Source organism: Oncorhynchus tshawytscha, linkage group LG12, assembly GCF_018296145.1.
Source record: "Oncorhynchus tshawytscha isolate Ot180627B linkage group LG12, Otsh_v2.0, whole genome shotgun sequence".
In the NCBI taxonomy this organism is placed as follows: domain Eukaryota; kingdom Metazoa; phylum Chordata; class Actinopteri; order Salmoniformes; family Salmonidae; genus Oncorhynchus; species Oncorhynchus tshawytscha.
In genome coordinates, this window is record NC_056440.1 from 21,334,211 (window position 1) to 21,356,026 (window position 21,816).

The window sequence follows — 21,816 nt, forward strand, 5'->3', positions numbered from 1 at the left end:
CTGCTGCTGCTATTGACTGCTGCTGCTATTGACTGCTGCTCCTATATACTGCTGCTGCTATTGACTGCTGCTGCTATTGACTGCTGCTGCTATTGACTGCTGCTGCTATTGACTGCTGCTGCTATTGACTGCTGCTGCTATTGACTGCTGCTGCTATTGACTGCTGCTCCTATATACTGCTGCTGCTATTGACTGCTGCTGCTATTGACTGCTGCTGCTATTGACTGCTGCTATATACTGCTGCTGCTATATACTGTTGCTATATACTGCTGCTGCTATTGACTGCTGCTATATACTGCTGCTATATACTGCTGCTATATACTGCTGCTATATACTGCTGCTGCTATTGACTGCTGCTATATACTGCTGCTGCTATATACTGCTGCTGCTATTGACTGCTGCTCCTATATACTGCTGCTGCTATTGACTGCTGCTGCTATTGACTGCTGCTGCTATTGACTGCTGCTATATACTGCTGCTGCTATTGACTGCTGCTGCTATTGACTGCTGCTGCTATTGACTGCTGCTCCTATATACTGCTGCTGCTATTGACTGCTGCTGCTATTGACTGCTCCTATATACTGCTGCTGCTATTGACTGCTGCTGCTATTGACTGCTGCTCCTATATACTGCTGCTGCTATTGACTGCTGCTGCTATTGACTGCTGCTCCTATATACTGCTGCTGCTATTGACTGCTGCTGCTATTGACTGCTGCTGCTATTGACTGCTGCTGCAATTGACTGCTGCTGCTATTGACTGCTGCTGCTATTGACTGCTGCTGCTATTGACTGCTGCTCCTATATACTGCTGCTGCTATTGACTGCTGCTGCTATTGACTGCTGCTGCTATTGACTGCTGCTGCTATTGACTGCTGCTCCTATATACTGCTGCTGCTATTGACTGCTGCTGCTATTGACTGCTGCTCCTATATACTGCTGCTGCTATTGACTGCTGCTCCTATATACTGCTGCTGCTATTGACTGCTGCTGCTATTGACTGCTGCTGCTATATACTGCTGCTGTTATATACTGCTGCTGCTATTGACTGCTGCTGCTATTGACTGCTGCTGCTATATACTGCTGCTATATACTGCTGCTGCTATATACTGCTGCTATATACTGCTGCTGCTACTGGGCTGACTGGTCCAATACACTGAATCACACCACCACCTCTCATGATGTTCTCATTGTGCATGGGCCAGGTGGGATTGAGGACAGCAGGCTGGTGTGTGAGAGATGTTTTATTTTAAAATACTTTTATTGGCCCAATAGTTGTATCATTAAAAGCACAAAAATGACTTCATTGTAACAAATGTAAAAAGCTAGAGAGAGAGAGAGAGAGAGAGAGAGAGAGAGAGAGAGAGAGAGAGAGAGAGAGAGAGAGAGAGAGAGAGAGAGAGAGAGAGAGCTAGAGAGAGAGAGAGCTAGAGAGTAATAGGGGAAATAAAGATCAATAGATGGGGATCAGTGTGTACAGTCGTTCAGCCCTCTCCCTCCCTGCTGCTGTCAGGATGACTCAGTCTATCAGTGACTCTGCATCTTAATTCGCCTTCTGAGAAAAACACACTGAAAAGGACTCATAAACCTGTCAATAAGGCACTGTGGACTCGCTGAAGTCACAACGCAAACGACGTACACGCACACACATACTCACAAGCACACACACACAGCCACATTTCAATGTAGATAAACCACCGTGAGAGACACACGCTCACATACAATCACCATAGGAGGTTGTGGGGGACTGGTTCCCCACGATATGCAGTGAGTGTCCATCAGCTGGTGATGTACCATGGAGCTCAATCAACAGACACTATGAGCACCTGTCATACAGCACAGAGAAACACTATGAGCACCTGTCATACAGCACAGAGAAACACTGTGAGCAGTGTCATACAGCACAGAGAAACAAGACTATATAGCGCTCTCTATCTCTGCAGGGCGGCTCGCTACATTGCGTAGCAGACAATGGTAATGTTAACCCCGGATGGAGCAGTCGACGACCAGCAACACACACAGCAGAACAAATGAAACGTCCACACAGCACAGTTCAACATAGTACAGCACAGTAGGTCACACACACAGACAACACTCACACACACCGGCCACACCCATGAGACCCTGCTGGGTTGCCGACTGCCACACACACCCCAAATAATGTGAGTGCCACACACAGACAGAAACACACAGCGAATGTCATTCAACATAAATGAATTAAAAACAGGGCCCTCTCCCACAGGGAGCAAATGACAAATTTAAGGAATTGAATCCTGGCACACAAATCACGGTTCATAAGTAGATAGACCTCAGCACAGCGGAGGCTGGAACACAGCGTTTTAATAGGGGACAAACTGAATGTGTTAACTTTACAGGTTGGCCCCCTTAAATGCTTCCCAGGCACACAGAGAGAGAGACAGAGAGAGAGAGAGAGAGAGAGAGATGGGAGGGAGAGAGAGAGAGAGAGAGAGATGGGAGAGAGAGAGAGATGGGAGAGAGAGAGAGAGAGAGAGAGAGAGAGAGAGATAGACATGGGAGAGAGAGAGAGATGGGGAGAGAGAGAGAGATAGACATGGGAGAGAGAGAGAGATGGGAGAGAGAGAGAGAGAGAGAGAGGTGGGAGAGAGAGAGGGGAGAGAAAGAGAGAGAGAGAGAGAGAGAGGGGTAGCAGAAGAGGGAGGCAGAGGTAGAGGAGAAAGAGAGAGAGAAAGAGAGAGAGAGGGGTAGCAGAAGAGGGTGGGAGAGGTAGAGGAGGAAGAGAGAGAGAGAAGAGAGAGAGAGAGAGAGAGGTAGCAGAAGAGGGAGGGAGAGGTAGAGGAGGAAGAGAGAGGGGGTAGCAGAAGAGGGAGGGAGAGGTAGAGGAGAAATAGAGAGAGAAAGAGAGAGAGAGGGGTAGCAGAAGAGGGTGGGAGAGGTAGAGGAGGAAGAGAGAGAGAGAGAGAGAGAGAGGGGTAGCAGAAGAGGGAGGGAGAAGTAGAGGAGGAAGAGAGAGAGAGAGAGGGGGTAGCAGAAGAGGGAGGGAGAGGTAGAGGAGGAAGAAAGAGAGAGAGAGAGAGGGGGTAGCAGAAGAGGGAGGGAGAGGTAGAGGAGGAAGAGAGAGAGAAGAGAGAGAGGGGGTAGCAGAAGAGGGTGGGAGAGGTAGAGGAGGAAGAGAGAGAGAGATAGCAGAAGAGGGTTGGAGAGGTAGAGGAGGAAGAGAGAGAGAGAGAGAGAGAGAGAGGGGTAGCAGAAGAGGGAGGGAGAGGTAGAGGAGGAAGAGAGAGAGAGAGAGAGAGAGAGAGAGAGGGGTAGCAGAAGAGGGAGGGAGAAGTAGAGGAGGAAGAGAGAGAGAGAGAGAGGGGGTAGCAGAAGAGGGAGGGAGAGGTAGAGGAGGAAGAAAGAGAGAGAGAGAGAGAGGGGGGTAGCAGAAGAGGGAGGGAGAGGTAGAGGAGGAAGAGAGAGAGAAGAGAGAGAGAGGGGGTAGCAGAAGAGGGTGGGAGAGGTAGAGGAGGTAGAGAGAGAGAGATAGCAGAAGAGGGTGGGAGAGGTAGAGGAGGAAGAGAGAGAGAGAGAGAGAGGGGTAGCAGAAGAGGGAGGGAGAGGTAGAGGAGGAAGAGAGAGAGAGAGAGAGAGAGAGAAAGGGGTAGCATAAGAGGGAGGGAGAGGAGAAAGAGGGAGAGAGAGGGGTAGCAGAAGAGGGAGGGAGAGGTAGAGGAGAAAGAGGGAGAGAGAGAGGTAGCAGAAGAGGGAGGGAGAGGTAGAGGAGGAAGAGAGGGAGAGAGAGGTAGCAGAAGAGGGAGGGAGAGGTAGAGGAGGAAGAGAGAGAGAGAGGTAGCAGAAGAGGGAGGGAGAGGTGGAGGAGGAAGAGAGAGGATGAGTGGGTAAAAAGAGGTAGAACAGAGGTGGAAAGGTAACCGATCGGAGGTATCCATCTGCATTTCGGTCTCTCTCATCCATTATTTCTCAGGCTGCTTTTAAAGAGACGCTTTATTGATTTTTTGATGTGTAGAAGCAGCAGGTTTAAGAGCTTAGCAGGATAACTAACTCACTCCTCCCGGCTACCAACTGTCTAGGTCTCCTGCCACTATGGGCCTGACCTGGGCTCAGTGCTGGTAAAATATCATAATAATAACACAGTTTGCCTTTCTCTCTCCTTTTTCAGGAAAAAAAGAGACTGCTTAATAGGCACAAAAAATAATCTCCCAGATATACTGTTCCATATGCCACGAGTCAGTGTGTCTATGTGCTGAGGGAGGGAGGGAGGGAGGGAGGGAGGGAGGGAGGGAGGGAGGGAGGGAGGGAGGGAGGGAGGGAGGGAGGGAGGGAGGGAGGGAGGGAGGGAGGGAGGGAGGGAGGGAGGGAGGGAGGGAGGGAGGAAAGAAGGCGGTACAGGATTGGGTCTATTACAAATACAGGGATTGTGGGAGAAAGAGAAAAGGAGAGAGAAAAGAGAGGAAAGCAGAGGGAGAGAGCTAGGTAGGAGATTGATGGTGGAATTGTTGACTGCTGGTGCAGCCTTATCTAACTCTCTCAGAACCTATGTGCAAGGCTATTCTCTGCTCTCCCTCACTCCATGTCTTTCTGTCTGCCCTCCCTCACTCCATGTCTTTCTGTCTGCCCTCCCTCACTCCATGTCTTTCTGTCTGCCCTCCCTCACTCCATGTCTTTCTGTCTGCCCTCCCTCACTCCATGTCTTTCTGTCTGCCCTCCCTCACTCCATGTCTTTCTGTCTGCCCTCCCTCACTCCATGTCTTTCTGTCTGCCCTCCCTCACTCCATGTCTTTCTGTCTGCCCTCCCTCACTCCATGTCTTTCTGTCTACCCTCCCTCACTCCATGTCTTTCTGTCTGCCCTCCCTCACTCCATGTCTTTCTGTCTGCCCTCCCTCAGTCCATGTCTTTCTGTCTGCCCTCCCTCACTCCATTACTTTCTGTCTGCCCTCCTCTCACTCTCCCCAGGTCTGTGTCACCTATTTCTCTCTTCCATCTCCCTCAACTCCTCCTCTTCATTTCTCACTCCGTCTCTCTTCCAACTATATATATATATTGGGGTCTTTGAGTTCATCCTCCCCCGCTCTCCCATCCTGTCTCTCCCTCCCTTCCTCCCTTCCTGTCTCTCCCTCACTTTCTCCCTTCCTGTCTCTCCCTCACTTTCTCCCTTCCTGTCTCTCCCTCTCTTTCTCCCTTCCTGTCTCTCCCTCTCTTTCTCCCTTCCTGTCTCTCCCTCTCTTTCTCCCTTCCTGTCTCTCCCTCTCTTTCTCCCTTCCTGTCTCTCCCTCTCTTTCTCCCTTCCTGTCTCTCCCTCACTTTCTCCCTTCCTGTCTCTCCCTCTCTTTCTCCCTTCCTGTCTCTCCCTCTCTTTCTCCCTTCCTGTCTCTCCCTCTCTTTCTCCCTTCCTGTCTCTCCCTCTCTTTCTCCCTTCCTGTCTCCCTCTTCCTGTCTCTCCCTCTCTTTCTCCCTTCCTGTCTCTCCCTCTCTTTCTCCCTTCCTGTCTCTCCCTCTCTTTCTCCCTTCCTGTCTCTCCCTTCCTGTCTCTCCCTCTCTTTCTCCCTTCCTGTCTCTCCCTCTCTTTCTCCCTTCCTGTCTCTCCCTCTCTTTCTCCCTTCCTGTCTCTCCCTCTCTTTCTCCCTTCCTGTCTCTCCCTCTCTTTCTCCCTTCCTGTCTCCCTCTTCCTGTCTCTCCCTCTCTTTCTCCCTTCCTGTCTCTCCCTCTCTTTCTCCCTTCCTGTCTCCCTCTCTTTCTCCCTTCCTGTCTCTCCCTCTCTTTCTCCCTTCCTGTCTCTCCCTTCCTGTCTCTCCCTCTTTCTCTCCCTTCCTGTCTCTCCCTCTCTTTCTCCCTTCCTGTCTCTCCCTCTCTTTCTCCCTTCCTGTCTCTCCCTATCAATATTGCTCTCCCTCCTCACCATCTCTCTCACGCCCTCAATTCCCTCACCCTCTTTCCTTTTGTCTTTCACCCCCTCTCCATCTCAGTGAGCCAGATAGGGTGCAGCGGCTGGAAAAGATCAGCATGGGGTCTGCAGGGTGCAGCCAGCCCCTGGTCTGAGGTCAGGCTGCTACAGGCTGGGAGGACAAGGGGGTAAACACATATACACACAAACACATACACACACCCCTGTGGGGCCCCCATCGCCACAGCGACGGGCCTGGGCCCAACACCACTAACAACAGCCCCTTTATTGGACCTAGGTCTGGCATTGGCCCTGCCTACAGTTTACGCAGCTGGGAAAGAGAGCATTGACATTGGACTGGACTGGCATTGGGCTGCCAACAGGAGGCGCTAGGCTAGGCTAACACCACTCACCACACCTTGAGAGAAAAGCTGTCTCAGTCCAGCCATGGTGGAGCTCAGCTGGGGTTTGGCGGGAACTTGGCTGGGGTTTGGCTGGGTCTCTAAAGGGTGGGACCCAGTGATAAGCTGTGGCCCTGTGCCTCCGCCCACTCTCCTCCTCCTCTTTTCTCCGGCTCTCCCCTGGAGAAAAGGCCTACAACTCAACTCAGTTCAGCCTCACTCCTTCCTGGCTAAGCTCCTGCTCCATACCAGCTGCAGGGCTACTTTTTATTGTTATTTTTCTTCAGCAACAGTTTGTGTGTGTGTGTGTAACAGGCGTGCTCCTGGCACTTCCTGCTGTTAACGGCTTGGTAGCGCAGTCACACGGGATGGCAAGGCAACTATATCGGAACAGAACAATGCCCACAAAGGCTCTAATAAAAACAAACTGCGATGCTCAACTGGGAAAATGGGCTCGTCTCCTGCTGTTCATCGGCATGGACCACAGTCTGCATACACAATGCAGGGCCCACAGTCAGGCTAGACACAATACACACACACTCCTACCCCAGCACCACCATGTTTACATGCAGACATGCAGGCATGTACGCACACACAGACACAACAACCACACACACACACAACAACCACATGCACAACAACCACACACACACAGGCAAATCTCATAAACTAGGGTACAAAAGATAACCATTACATTGGTGCTCAGTAAACACAATGCACTTTAGAAAGACAGGCTGCTGAACACATCTGTTCAAGGTGAACAGCAACAGCAGGAGTTCCAACTTCCACCATCTACCACAGAAGAATCTCCTCTCTGAGCAACATTCCAGTGAATAATTACTATGGATGCGTTCCAAATGGCACCCTATTCCCTACATAAGAGTAGTGCACATTGTAGGGAATAGGGTGCCATTTGGGAAGCAGGCACAGTACGTAGGCCTAATACAGCCGGAGCTTGTTGGCCAGCCTTTGGCACAAAGGAAATCATTGCCCAACTGTCTCTAATATAACCTAGCTTCCAGCTGCTTCAGGGGAGCACACCAAGCAAATGCTGAGATGAGACAAATGGAAGAAATAAAAGGTGACCCCATTTAAGGTTGTTTTAAGAAGCTGTTATGAGAAGGTTTACACACAAACTATGATAAACCAATAGCATTATGCCAGGCAAAGCTCACACACAAATGCTCATTAAATAACACAAACACCTGCACATGCACTTGACCCAACCCCCGCCCCCCCAACCCACACAGTTTGGGAGCCTTGAGGGAGGACAGTGAAACAGCAGATGGTCAGTATTGGTGAGCTAGTAACAAAGAAGCAGGTCATTGCTCTCTCCACCTCTGCTCTCTCTCCCATAAATAATGTAATGCCTCAGTCAGAATTCTGGACTTGTTATGAACTGCGTAGAGAGTGGGAGGGTTTCTCTAAAGCTCAATAACTCCAACTACAGTGTACATCCTCTGGGTATTTTGACCAAGAAGACAGACCAAAGCTTCTCATCTTTTGTAGAGCTAGGAGGGTAGAATCAGAACCAGCGCTAGAAACCACCATCGTGATTTATTCACAGGACCGCTCCTCTCCTAACCAGCCCTGAGGCCTACTGTGTAATGGCCTGTAGTTTGTGTGTGTGTAACTATACTTGTGGGGATATCTGAAGGATAGTAAACAATGAACATTTTGACCAACTGGGGACATTTTGTTAGTCCCCACAAGATCAAATGCTATCTAGGGGGTTTAGGGGTTACGGTTCAAATTAGTGTTAGGATTAGGTTCAGGGTTAGTTTTAGGGATAGGAACTCTGGGTTAGGTTTAGAAACTATGGTTAGGTATCGGATTTTTAATGGGACTGAAATGTGTGTGTCCCACAAGGTTAGTTATACAAGACAGTGTGCGTGTGTGTGTGTGCTGCAGAGAGAACCCAGCCACACTTCACAGTCTGTCGATGAGTGTTTCTTTCTCTGGCCCACAGCTGTGCACACAGAGCAGCCTCCCTCCAGCACACAGGCCTCTGGGAGCACCATCAAAACACAGGCCTATATCAGCCCCCAACCCCAAGCCCTCTCCACGGTGCTCTTAAAATACGACCCCCCCCTGCTTCTCTACACATAATGCTGTGTCCAGCCCCAGCCCAAACCCCTCCCGCTACTCTTAAGGCTAACACACACATCCAGATGACCCTTCTGCTCCTGTTCCACAGACCTCTCAGCTGGCCTGCCTCGCACCATAACAGCTCCAGCCACTGGCACTGACTGCACTCTTGTCCTCTCTGACCTACTACAGAGCTGATACAAGACCATCCCACTCATTACACACCGGGATGAAGAAGGCATAGGGAGGATGGATAGAGGATGGAGAGAGGTTGGGAGGATGGAGAGACGATGGGAGGATGGAGAGATGATGGGAGGATGCAGAGACGATGGGAGGATGCAGAGACGATGGGAGGATGGAGAGACGATGGGAGGATGGAGAGACGATGGGAGGATGCAGAGACGATGGGAGGATGCAGAGACGATGGGAGGATGCAGAGAGGATGGGAGGATAGAGAGACGATGGGAGGATAGAGAGACGATGGGAAGATAGAGAGACGATGGGAGGATGGAGAGACAATGGGAGGATAGAGAGACGATGGGAGGATAGAGAGAGGATGGGAGGATGGAGAGACGATGGGAGGACGGAGAGAGGATGGAGAGATGATGGGAGGATGGCGAGACGATGGGAGGATAGAGAGACGATGGGAGGATGGAGAGACGATGGGAGGATAGAGAGACGATGGGAGGATGGAGAGACGATGGGAGGATAGAGAGACGATGGGAGGATAGAGAGACGATGGGAGGATAGAGAGACGATGGGAGGATAGAGAGACGATGGAAAGATAGAGAGACGATGGGAGGATGGAGAGACAATGGGAGGATAGAGAGACGATGGGAGGATAGAGAGAGGATGGGAGGATGGAGAGACGATGGGAGGACGGAGAGAGGATGGAGAGATGATGGGAGGATGAAGAGAGGATGGGAGGATGGAGAGAGGATGGGAGGATGGAGAGAGGATGGGAGATAGGATCAGAGGATGGGAGGATAGAGAGAGGATGGAGAGAGGATGGGAGGATGGAGAGAGGATGGAGAGACGATGGGAGGATAGAGAGAGGATGGAGAGACGATGGGAGGATGAAGAGAGGATGGGAGGATGGAGAGAGGATGGGAGACAGGATCAGAGGATGGGAGGATAGAGAGAGGATGGAGAGAGGATGGGAGGATGGAGAGAGGATGGGAGGATGGAGAGAGGATGGGAGGATGGAGAGAGGATGGGAGGATGGAGAGAGGATGGGAGGATGGAGAGAGGATGGGAGGATAGAGAGAGGATGGGAGGATAGAGAGAGGATGGGAGGATAGAGAGAGGATGGGAGGATGGAGAGAGGATGGGAGAGGATGGAGAGAGGATGGAGAGAGGATGGGAGGATGGAGAGAGGATGGAGAAAGGTTGGGAGGATGGAGAGAGGATGGAGAGAGGATGGAGAGAGGATGGGTCAGAGGATGGACAGAGTGTAGGGAAGGATGGTGGAGGAGAAAGACAGGGACAAAATGAGGGGAAAAGGAGACCTGACAGAGAGAGAGGGATAGGAGCGGAATGAAAAGTAAAAGATGGAGAAGGGTCCAATCCTTCCAAAGGAAAGCAATGAAACAGTTTGTGAAGAGAGGGGCTCTTTTTTAATCTCATCCCCAGATTGCTGTGGCAGCACAGAGGTAAAATCAAACTTGCTCACTGAGCTGTGCAGTAAATCTCAATCAAACAGATCAGTGCCTGCGAACTGCGAACAAAACATGCTGAAACCAGTCATGCATATATATATGGAGGTGTTATGTCACCTCTAGCATCATCAGGGGAGAGTAAAGAGATGTATTTAACCATGTAATTCGCATGCATTCACGTGTTTACATGGCTGTTTGCCACGCGTGGTCCTTCACTACAGTATCGGTTGCATTTAAATGTCACAAGTGGCACAGGGATGACTGAATACGCTGTAGCAGCCAGACACAGGACATCTGTTGGTGCTCCATGTAGACTACAGTATGTCCCCAGCCTCCCATGCATGATGCAACCACCACTCTGCACCCACGTCTCAGCTAACTCCAGCTTCAGCTTAACCAAACACATGCTAGCTGTGAAAAATGGAGATAAAGAGGGCCAAGCCATTACAAATCCATCTCTCGCTGCTTAACCTAAAGAATGACGGTATCACAGTATTAAAAGCTCTTTATAGGCCAACCATGAGACTGCCTGTGAGGCTGAGAGGGGGCTGAGGAATGGGGGTTCTGGGCCTAGGAGGAGGGGCAGGCACAGGATGTGGGGGCCATTGTGTGGTAACAATGAAGAGATCAACCTGGCAGGAGCCAAATCGGACTCTCAATAGACACTTTAACATCTAGGGTGAGGGAGGGAGGGAGCTGAGTGTGCCTGCTTCCACCACCATTTCTCCTGCCTGCCAAATGGACACACACACAGCCTCTGGAAAAGTGTGGTAAATAGGCATACACACAAGTTATTCACTACACTCACAATAACATCTGCTAACTATGTGTATGTGACCAATAACATCTGCTAACCATGTGTATGTGACCAATAACATCTGCTAACCATGTGTATGTGACCAATAACATCTGCTAACCATGTGTATGTGACCAATAACATCTGCTAACCATGTGTATGTGACCAATAATATTTGATTTGATGATCATACACACCCTGGAAATGTCAACATCACTAACAAGATGGGCATTGTAATTTCCATGTTGCATTATATTTCGGCGTGGGGGTGGCGCATGTATGCACAAAGACAGCGATTGGTATAATTACATGATAATATCCTTACCATTCCCTATACCTTACTAGGTTTACCCATTTAACTCTGGTTGTCTTAATTTTCAGGAACTTCAGCTTTCCCTTCCCCAGTCATATTCTTAAATGTAATGAACTAAACTGAGCCTGCAACAGTTGTTAGGAATACAGTCACCACATATCCCCATGCACAAACCTTGTTGTCCAGCTAGTCAGTTCAACCGTTTTGCTCACACTGGTCTGGCCATGCTGTAGCCTAATTAATGTAATCAGCCAGCTGAAGCTAACACTTACTTCATTGTCGTTAAAAAGAAAGCAAGACAAAACAAGAGGCCGAATTAATGTGTCACTGTGAACTGGATAATTGTAATCATGCAGGGTTCCCCAACTGGTAGACCACTGGAGGAATTTGGCCCACTGGTGATTTGATTTTATAGTTGAACACAGAAGACTGTAAAAACACCAGCTCCAAGTGATTACATTTTTACAATCTGTTCCAAAGTATTCCCACTCATAATAGAGAGATATATGCAATAACACAAATGTAAGCAAGGTTTGAAATGATTATGTTTTAGTCAAATATGATATATTATGGTCTTCTTGCGCTGATTTTGCAGTCTACAAATGATTTGTAATTATGTTCTGGCCCCCTGACCATCCGTCCAAGAAAAAAATCGTCCCGTGGATGAATCTAGTCGATGATCCCTGTAATAACCGTTAAAATAAAGTCCTCTCCAAATGAGCGATACGGTGACAACAACATAGCCATGTTAAGACACGTGATGGTTTTTTTCGAATCCAAGCTTAATTGCGATTTTGCGATCCAATTTATTCAAATGGCTATAACAGTTCAGGTCCTCTATGCCCGAATTTGAATAGCATACAGACTCTGTTTTGTTCCAAGAGGACCAATGATATACCTCACTACAAACGCGACACACATCAAATATACAAGTCGAGTGAATATGGTGAATATGTAGAGAAAATGGGGAACACGTCTCTCCAGATGATCTCTAACTGCGTCGAATATAATGGTGTAAATCAGGATTTAAATGGGGTTTCGGAACAAAAAACATTTGATTCGCTTCCAACTGCTTCCCAACCGCAGTGCGCTATGTTTACTGTGGACTAAACAGAGATAAAGTTTCATCAATACGCAATTCAATTGGTTTAAAAATATTGTCCAGTGTGCGTATAACCCGGTAAAAGACTACCTTTAAAGCTTGGGGCAACAGTTGGAGCCCTGCCGACTAAGCCAAAAACAGGATCAGATGTTTTTCCAATTTACTTCCCCCCATTCGGTTACTTTAAAGAGCCAACATTAGGCAGTCTCACAATATATCCAACCTACAAGATAACGCTCATATGATTGTAATAATGTTGCAATGACTGCAACAAACTTACCGTAGTATTCGTTCACTTTATGCTCCTCTGTTCAGCAGCTGTGGTGATAATGCAATAGCCTACGCTCTCTGTCAGTTCCCTCCGCGTAAACTAACGACAGATACCGTATCCTTTCCGCTATCTCGGCTTTGTTTTCGGACGATTCAGTTAGTTACAAATGATTCCACATACTAACAAATGTCAGCTGAAGGCTATTAGCTCGCGTTTTTCCTTTAGATTTCTTTGCGAAACATCGGTAAAACATGTCATGATGCAGTTGGTTTTACATAGCGATACTCGCGCTGCTCCACTCACTCCCTCTGTAATACGAAACCAAGGAGGAAATCATTCGCAAATAAGATTCACTTCCAAAGCATATAAAACCTGGCCTTGGTGCTCTCTTGACGTCTCTCCGAAGCAGAACTGCACAACTCTCGATATGTAGAAGTTTCTACAGATGTAAAATAGTCAGCAGAGAGACAGGGATATGGGTTGGTCGTGACGCTGGCAAGCATATATTCCAGTGGAATACCGGTGGAGTAGTGTGCCGTTACACTGCAGTGTGCCATACTTCTGCAGTACGTATCACTGTAGGGACCGGCCAGGGATGATACAAAGGCATAAACAGGTCTCCATCCAAACACACCCCCTGTGCATTGTCCAGACTCGGCTACCCGATAGTCCCAAAAGTCACGTTACAGAAGAATAGCCCTTTTGATGAGTAATGGTAACTTCACGCTATGACATTAGAATAATATATGCATAGTCTATGAATATTATACCATTATTGGAATTTGTTGTAGGAAGTGGACTTTGTTGTTAACACAATAGAGGTATATCTGTCTGTCTGATGACGACGAGCAAGGATTAAATATTGTATGACGATATTGCATGAAGGAGGGGAAAAAAACAGACCTCAAAGAGTAAACATACAAAACAGGGGATTACGATTGGCAGATTCAGATTCGATAATCCCACATTCCCATGACATTTCATACAAATAGATTCATACAAAAACATCTTGTCTCTTCGTATGGGAATTTGTGATTAATGTGTGCCTATGTGAATGCATTTGACATTATATGCACTGTAAACTATGTTGTCACAGTGAGCCAAGCATAATGATGTCAATATGTCAATATGATTGGTTGTTTTTCTTATATACCTTTCATATACAGACACAGATCCCACTATTTTACCATGCCTGCTTTTTTAGATTTTTGTATATCTGAACATGGTATTGGGATAAAAAAATATATATATATATAATTCAACTTGGTAAATTAAAACTCATCTGTAGACCTAGTCATGATTCCTGCATTTGTGAATAGTTCTCTGTGTCTTTGTCAATAAAATCATTAACACTTCCATTGTTTAACACCTCCCTAATTTGAAATGCAAATTGGCCACATGATTTAACAACACCCCCCATCCCTCCCAATTTGCCATTACTCACTGATGTATAAAAGGGGTATACTGTACCTGCAAGAAAGTGGTGAATAAGAGGCTTTGAAAGGGGGTCGTATAAACATTGTCTTGTATTTTTACATTAAATATACCACATCTTCTGCCTGAACGACTGTTTGATCACACGCGCCGTAGCCGATGTGAGCGAGACCTTTAAACAGGTCAACATTCACAAGGCCGCAGGGCCAGACGGATTACCAGGACCTGTACTCCGAGCATGCGATAACCAACTGGCAAGTGTCTTCACTGACATTTTCAACCTGTCCCTGTCCGAGTATGCAATACCTACATGTTTCAAGCAGACCACCATAGTCCCTGTGCCCAAGAACACCAAGGTAACCTGCCCAAATGACTACGACTCGTAGCACTCACGTCTGTAGCCAAGAAATGCTTTGAAAGGCTGGTCATATGGCTCACATCAACAACATCATCCCAGAAACCATAGACCCACTCCAATTTGCATACTGCCCCAACAAATCCACAGATGACACAATCTCTACTGCTCTCAACACTGCCCTTTTCCACCTGGACAAAAAGAACACCTTCGTGAGAATGCTGTTCATTGACTACAGTTCAGCGTTCAACACCATAGTGCCCTCAAAGCTGATCACTAAGCTAAGGACCCTGGGACTAAACACCTCCCTCTGTAACTGGATCCTGGACTTCGTAATGGGCCAAACTCAGGTGGTTTTGGTAGGCAACAACACATCTGTCACCTTGATCCTCAGCACGGGGGCCCCTCAAGGGTGCGAGCTTAGTTCCCTTTTGTACTCCCTGTTCACCCATGACTGCGTGGCCAAGCATGACTCCAACACCATCATTAAGTTTGCCGGTGACACAGCGGTGGTAGGCCTGATCACCGACATTGATGAGACAGCCTATAGGGAGGAGGCCAGAAATCTGGAAGTGTGGTGCCAGGCCAACAACCTCTCCCTCAACGTGATCAAGACAAAGGAGATGATCGTGGACTAAAAGGATGGCCGAGCACTTCCCCATTCTCATTGACGGGGCTGTAGTGGAGCAGGTTGAGAGCTTCAAGTTCCTTGGTGTCCACATCACCAACAAACTATCATGGTCCAAACACACCAAGACAGTCGTGAAGAGGGCACGACAACGCCTATTCCCTATTTGTTATGGGTTCTCAGATCCTCTAAAAGGTTCTACAGCTGCACCATCGAGAGCATCCTGACCCGTTGCATCGCCGCCTGGTTTGGTAACTGCTCGGCCTCCGACCACAAGGCGCTACAGAGGGTAGTGCGCACGGCCCAGTACATCACTGGGGCCAAGCATCCTGCCCTTCAGGACCTCTATACCAGGCAGTGTCACAGGATGGCCCTAAAAATTGCTAAAGACTCCCTAGTCATAGACTGTTCTCTCTGCTACCGCACAGCAAGCTTCTACGCCCAAGCCATAAAAAACTGCTGAACAGCTAATCAGATGGCTACCCGGACTATTTGCATCAACTCCCGCACCCCCCATTTTTTTTACGCTGCTGCTACTCGCTGTTTATTATCTATGCATAGTCACTTTACCCCTACCTATATGTACATATTACCTCGACTAACCGGTGCCCCCACACATCGACTCATTATCAGTACCCCCTGTGTATGGTTATTTTATTGTTGCTCTTTTATTTTTTACTTTAGATTATTTAGTCAATCTTTTTCTTCACTCTTATTTTTCTTTACTGCATTGTTGTCTTACGGGCTTGTAAGTAAGCATTTCATGGTTGTATTCGGTGCATGTGACAAATAAAGTTGTATTAGATTTTTGATTCGATTTTTGAAATGGTTACTATAGACTGCGAAGAAAATGTTTGCATTAACACTGTAGGTACAGTAGTTTATGTTATCACAGTGGGATAGGTATTGTACTGCATTATGTCCTGTGCTGTTTTTCTGACAGACTCATGGTAAATAGTTTGCTCATGTTCAAAAATTGGCCTATACCAGTTACAGAAATATCAAAGTGAAATGACAAACATCTCTGTAACGGTTCTCTTGTGGTGAAGGAGAGGAGGACCAAACGCAGCGTGGTGGTTATTCATGTTCCTTTAATGAAGACGCTATACATGAATAAACTAACGAAAACAATAAACGTGAGAACTCAAAACAGCCCTATCTGGTGCAAAACACAAAGACAGAAACAATCACCCACAAACACACAGTGAAACCCAGGCTACCTAACTATGATTCTCAATCAGAGACAACTAATGACACCTGCCTCTGATTGAGAACCATACTAGGCCGAAACATAGAAATACCCCAAAACATAAAAAACAAACAGACTGCCCACCCAACTCACGCCCTGACCATACTAAATAATGACAAAACAAAGGAAATAAAGGTCAGAACGTGACAGTACCCCCCAAAGGTGTGGACTCCGGCCGCAAAACCTTAACCTATAGGGGAGGGTCTGGGTGGGCGTCTGTCCGCGGTGGCGGCTCTGGCGCGGGACGCGGACCCCACTTCACCATTGTCTTAGTCCGCTTTATTGTCCGCCTCCGTGGCTTTCTAACCATGGCCACCCTTCTCAATGACCCCACTGGACAGAGGGGCGGAAGCTCTGGACAGAGGGGCAGCTCGGGACAGAGGGGCAGGGGCTCTGGCGCCTCAGACTCCGGCCGCAGCGCCGGACAGGCGGGAGACTCCGGCCGCAGCGCCGGACAGGCGGGAGACTCCGGCAGCAGCGCCGGACAGGCGGGAGAATCCGGCAGCAGCGCCGGACATGCGGGAGAATCCGGCAGCAGCGCCGGACAGGCGGGAGAATCCGGCAGCAGCGCCGGACAGGCGGGAGACTCCGGCAGCAGCGCCGGACAGGCGGGAGACTCCGGCAGCAGCGCCGGACAGGACCACCTGCAGGGAGGAGACAGACAGCCTGGTGCGTGGGGCTGCCACAGCAACCACCAGGCTGGGGAGACCTTCAGGAGGCTTGGTGTTAGGAGGAGGCACCTGAAGGACCGGGCTGTGGGGGAGCACTGGAGCTCTGGTGCGCAACCTTGGCACCACTTCCCCAGGCTGGACAACTACTCTAGCCCGGACCCTCCAGAGTGCAGGCACAGGTTGAACCGGGCTGTGGGTAAGCATGGGAGATCTAGTGCTTACTACATGCACCTCTCCCTTAGGCTCCACTCCCACATCTGCCCGGCACGAGCGGAGCGCAGGCAGAGGACGCACTGCACCCTCCCAGCGCCCCGGAGACACAGCACGCAGAGCCGGCGCAGGATACCCTGGACCAAAACTGCGTACCGGCGACCAGACCCGCTGAGCAGGCACCATACACCCTGGCTCGATGCCCACACTCGCATGGCACTTTCGGGGGGCTGCCCTATAGCGCACCGGGCTATGGGCACGTACTGGCGACACCGTGCGCTTAACCGCATAACACGGTGCCTGACCAGTAATGCGCTGCTTATAATAAGCACGAGGAGTGAGCTCAGGTCTGCTACCTGGCTTAGTACCACACCACGTCTGCCCACCCCAAAAATTTTTTTGGGGCTGCCTCTCGTACCTGTCGCACTGCCGTGCTGCCTCCTCATATCGCCGCCGCTCAGCTTTCGCTGCCTCCAGCTCTGCTTTCGGGCGGCGATATTCCCCAGCCTGTGCCCAGTGTCCCTCTCCGTTCAATATCTCCTCCCATGTCCAGGAGTCCTGTGATGCTGGCCGCTGTTGTTGCTGCTGCTGCTGCTGTCGTCGCTGTCTTTTACCACGCCGCTTGGTCCTTGGTTGGTGGGTGATTCTGTAACGGTTCTCTTGTGGTGAAGGAGAGGAGGACCAAAACGCAGCGTGGTGGTTATTCATGTTTCTTTAATGAAGACGTTATACATGAATAAACTAACGAAAACAATAACGTGAGAACTCAAAACAGCCCTATCTGGTGCAAAACACAAAGACAGGAACAATCACCCACAAACACAGTGAAACCCAGGCTACCTAAGTATGATTCTCAATCAGAGACAACTAATGACACCTGCCTCTGATTGAGAACCATACTAGGCCGAAACATAGAAATACCCCCAAAACATAGAAAAACAAACATAGACTGCCCACCCAACTCACGCCCTGACCATACTAAATAATGACAAAACAAAGGAAATAAAGGTCAGAACGTGACAATCTCAGTTCATATGTTTGACAGAAATCTCTAGACAGTGGGGTTTCGTAGCGTCAAGCGATTCTGGCATAGATATAATGTGGAGGGCCCATTTAACTAAAATCCCAGTTGGGCAAAGTACATTTTGATACTTCAGTTATAGTTCAGTATAATGTTGATGTATGGTGCCTAACAATAGGATCGGTAAGCAGATGGATACATAAACACTAAGTAACATTGAGAAAAACAAGGGACATTCCTCTTTAGCATACCAATTCACACCTCCAATCCATGGAGTGTTTTTGCTTAACTCAAACACCTGTGAGAAGTGGGAAGGACGGAGGGGGAGCTAAATTAGTTTTAGTTTAGTTGGCATCGTTTTTTACTGTCAGATTTTAGGCCTTTGCAGTTTGAATCAACTCTTAAAGCATAAATTAGAGCTGCTGACAGAGATGGCAAGAAAGATAGTCAAAATCCAACAGTCAGCTTGTAAAACACCCAATATGTAGTTAGAGCGATGATAGAGCAGTTAGGAAAGACAATAACAATTCAATTCCAATTCAATAGGCTACAGTCAAACAGTGTTTTTTAGCACAAAGTTAATTAAAAGCGATAAAATATGCAGATTTTTATTATTTTGATTTAAATCAGGAGATTACATAGATCATATAGACTTAAAGGGTATTTTTTGTAATAACTGGTTTGATAAGCCACCATCGACCTTACTGCCTTGGCATGTTCATGCTTTAAATGAAATGTAATGGATGTGAATCTATAAGCTAGCAGGGTTATGTTATCAGCTGAAAAAAGAAACAGAGAGAGAGACAGAGAGAGAGACAGAGAGAGAGAAAGGGCTTTCATTAGTCACGTGGTGATGAATTGGTCTCAAAGGGAAACATATATCATGCCAGCTGATAGGAGCTAAATCTATGAGATCCAGTGTGTGAACAACACTGTAAAAACACATAGTGCCAGGCAGGTCAATCAAATCACATAGACACAAACCTCTATAACTGTGGGTAAATAAATCCCTTGTAAAGAGATTGACGGATGATTCGCGTGAGGCCAACTCTGTGAAGGTAGTGTAGAGATTTGGATTCACATCGTAAACATAGTAGGGATTACCAAAAAGGGTGATTCACAAATCAGGTCAATCTTCCTGGCAACAAGAGAGAGATTTAGACTGTTGTATTGATGGGAGTTAAACCCTGTGGCGCTCCAGCTTCAAGGGGAGAAAATATCCCCAGGCGTATTATAAGCGAGATAGCAACACACTTGAAATGCTAAATCATTGTTTTGTTCAATTCTTCTTATTTCGGTCCCAGAGTGGACCAAGTCTGTCTTACCCAGTTTAAATTAGTCATGAGCGGCAGTAGAAACAGTATTAGAACAGTATTGAGCACATGGTGACACAGACAGCTGCAGAAAGAAGGCCAGGGCTGAGTGAGAAGTGGGGTACAGCCTCATTATGACAAAGGTCAGAGTTCAACTCCCAGGAGCCTCCGCTGTAGTGTCTGCAATCACTCAGTCTGCATCTCAAATGGCACCCTATTCCCTATGTAGTGTGCTACTTTTGACGAGAGCCCTAGTCAAAAGTAGTGCACTAAATAGGGAATAGGGTGCCATTTGAGACAGCCTCGTTCTACCTGGTTTTTGCTCCACTTTAAATTCCCATTACAATGAGCTAGGCTCCAGTTTATAGAGGCTACAGTTTATGAGGTATGTTTTATAAAGGGTGAGGTTTATGGTGTTTAAAGACATAAAGTACTTATTCTGCTGGATTTAACATACTGTAATACACTATTTCTTAGCAAGTTAGGCCTTTTAGCTACTGTACCAGTTCATAGCAATGATTGAAATGCACACCTGAGGCCACAGCTAAAACATGACAGAGCTTACATAATATACGTTTGCACTAGTATGTCTTTGTTTCTATACTCTACCAGGTAATTATAGTCTACAACCAAGCTGCTGTAATTGTATGGTATTATTACTGATGCTTAGGCTACTAAATCATGATTAGTATTAAATAGCTAATAAGGCTGATTATTTACTCAAGACAAATATGAATTACTGAGGTATGAGGTAAGAAAGTAACATACAGTATTGATGTTTTGATTCTGAACACTGAATAAGGGATCCGTCATAACTGCTTCATAGGCCTTTTTGCAACTTTAGCTTTTTGACAGCCACCATTTTCCTCAAATGCTGACCTGTCACATTTCATTATATAGCAATTTCACGAGTGAACATTTCAGGAGAGAAGCAGAGAAATGACAAGATTTCATTTAGAAAAATGGCTCCAATATTTCACTGCTATGTCATCTACTGCAGAAAATCATTTACATTGAGATGAGTTAAAATATCTCCAATATGATGAGTTGCACCTCTCGTTTTTGGATGAGCCAGGAAAGGAATTTACTGCCCAGCAGTACATGATTTAATTTGAGTAGGCATATTCATTTCAGGAAGATATGATTTGACACACACATTCTTTTAAATCCAAGTGCTTCCTAGACTGAATTTTTTAAATTTTTTACAAATCCCCTTCATTACTTTAACTCACAAATATCCTAGATATTTTGATCTGACCTACTGTATGAAAATAAATATGCTTTCTTGAATCACCTTGAAAGACAGTGAGTTATTAGAAGTCCCAAATGGAGTAATTTCTTAATTGAAGCAGGACAGATCAACCTGAAACCAACATTACCAGCTGGCTGTCTTTAAATACTGCTGTAGCTAATTTCCTTAAAAGTAAAAAACATGAACTCTCCTCCACTTAATTTCAGTAAGTCCCTACTTCTATAAATCCGCTTTAGTGCTGTTAAAATTGGTTGTCTGGCACACAATATTCCTCTTCACCGCACTTTGTGTCTTATGTCTCTTATGGCGTAACACTATGCTAATTTCCTTATCTTATGTAAAGTGAAAAGTTTGGGGTCTGTTTAATTCTGTTGTAAACTGTTAAAAGTGAAGTCGGCTCTGCGGCTACGGTGGCTGGGTCCCCAGTCCGCTGGCTGCATTGTTCCTGTGCGTGCTCAGTCAGTCTATGAGCTGCGGAAAGTTGCTGAGGGAGGCAGAGCTGGGGCCCAGGGGACCCTACACTTACTTCTCAGTCACTCTGTCCCCCCATGGCCACTGAGTCACCATAATGAGCAGTACCACCAGCCTCCCATCCCTCTCCTCCCTGCTATCTCCCTATGGTACTCACTGCCTCACTGCCTGGATCCCTGCTCAAGACCTCACTTTTTAATACATAGCAAACACAGTGCCTTCATAAAGTTTTCATACCCCTAGACGTATTCCACATTTCATTGTTTTACAGCCTGAATTCAAAATGGATTAAATGTATTTTATAATAGTACATTTTTTTACCTTGTTTTTTTATCCCCAATTTTGATCTTGTCTCATCACTGCAACTCCCCAACAGGCTCGGGAGGCAAAGGTCGAGTCATGGGTCCTCTGAAACATGACACGTCAAACTGTGCTTCTTAACACCCACCCGCTTAACCAATGTGTTGGAGGAAACACTGTTCAACTGACGTCCTTTGTCAGCTTGAAGGTGCCTGGCCCACAAGGAGCTGCTAGAGCACAATAAGCCACCCGGCCAAACCCTCCCCTAAACCGGACGACGCTGGGCCAATTTTGCGCCGACCTATGGGACTCCCAATCACAGATGGTTTTGATACAGCCCGGGATTGAACCAGGGTTTGTAGTGATGCATCTAACCGCTGCACCACTCTGGGGGCACTTTAGATAAATAAACATATTTTTCC

The 21,816-nt window shown here is 47.4% G+C and overlaps 1 protein-coding gene across 3 annotated transcripts in view; it reads right to left on the reverse strand.

Annotated features, from left to right (window-relative positions):
• The window catches only part of LOC112262700 (semaphorin-4C-like), a 116,870-nt gene extending 103,790 nt beyond the window's left edge, over positions 1 to 13,080 (reverse strand). For 2 of the 3 annotated variants that reach the window (XM_042331441.1, XM_042331440.1), the window contains exon 1: positions 12,500 to 13,079. The gene's annotated coding sequence lies outside the window, so the exon portion shown is untranslated. Of the gene's footprint in view, positions 1 to 12,499 lie in introns of all 3 variants that reach the window. The other variant, XM_042331442.1, reaches the window with a different exon arrangement.
• Between the last annotated feature and the right edge of the window lie 8,736 nt (positions 13,081 to 21,816).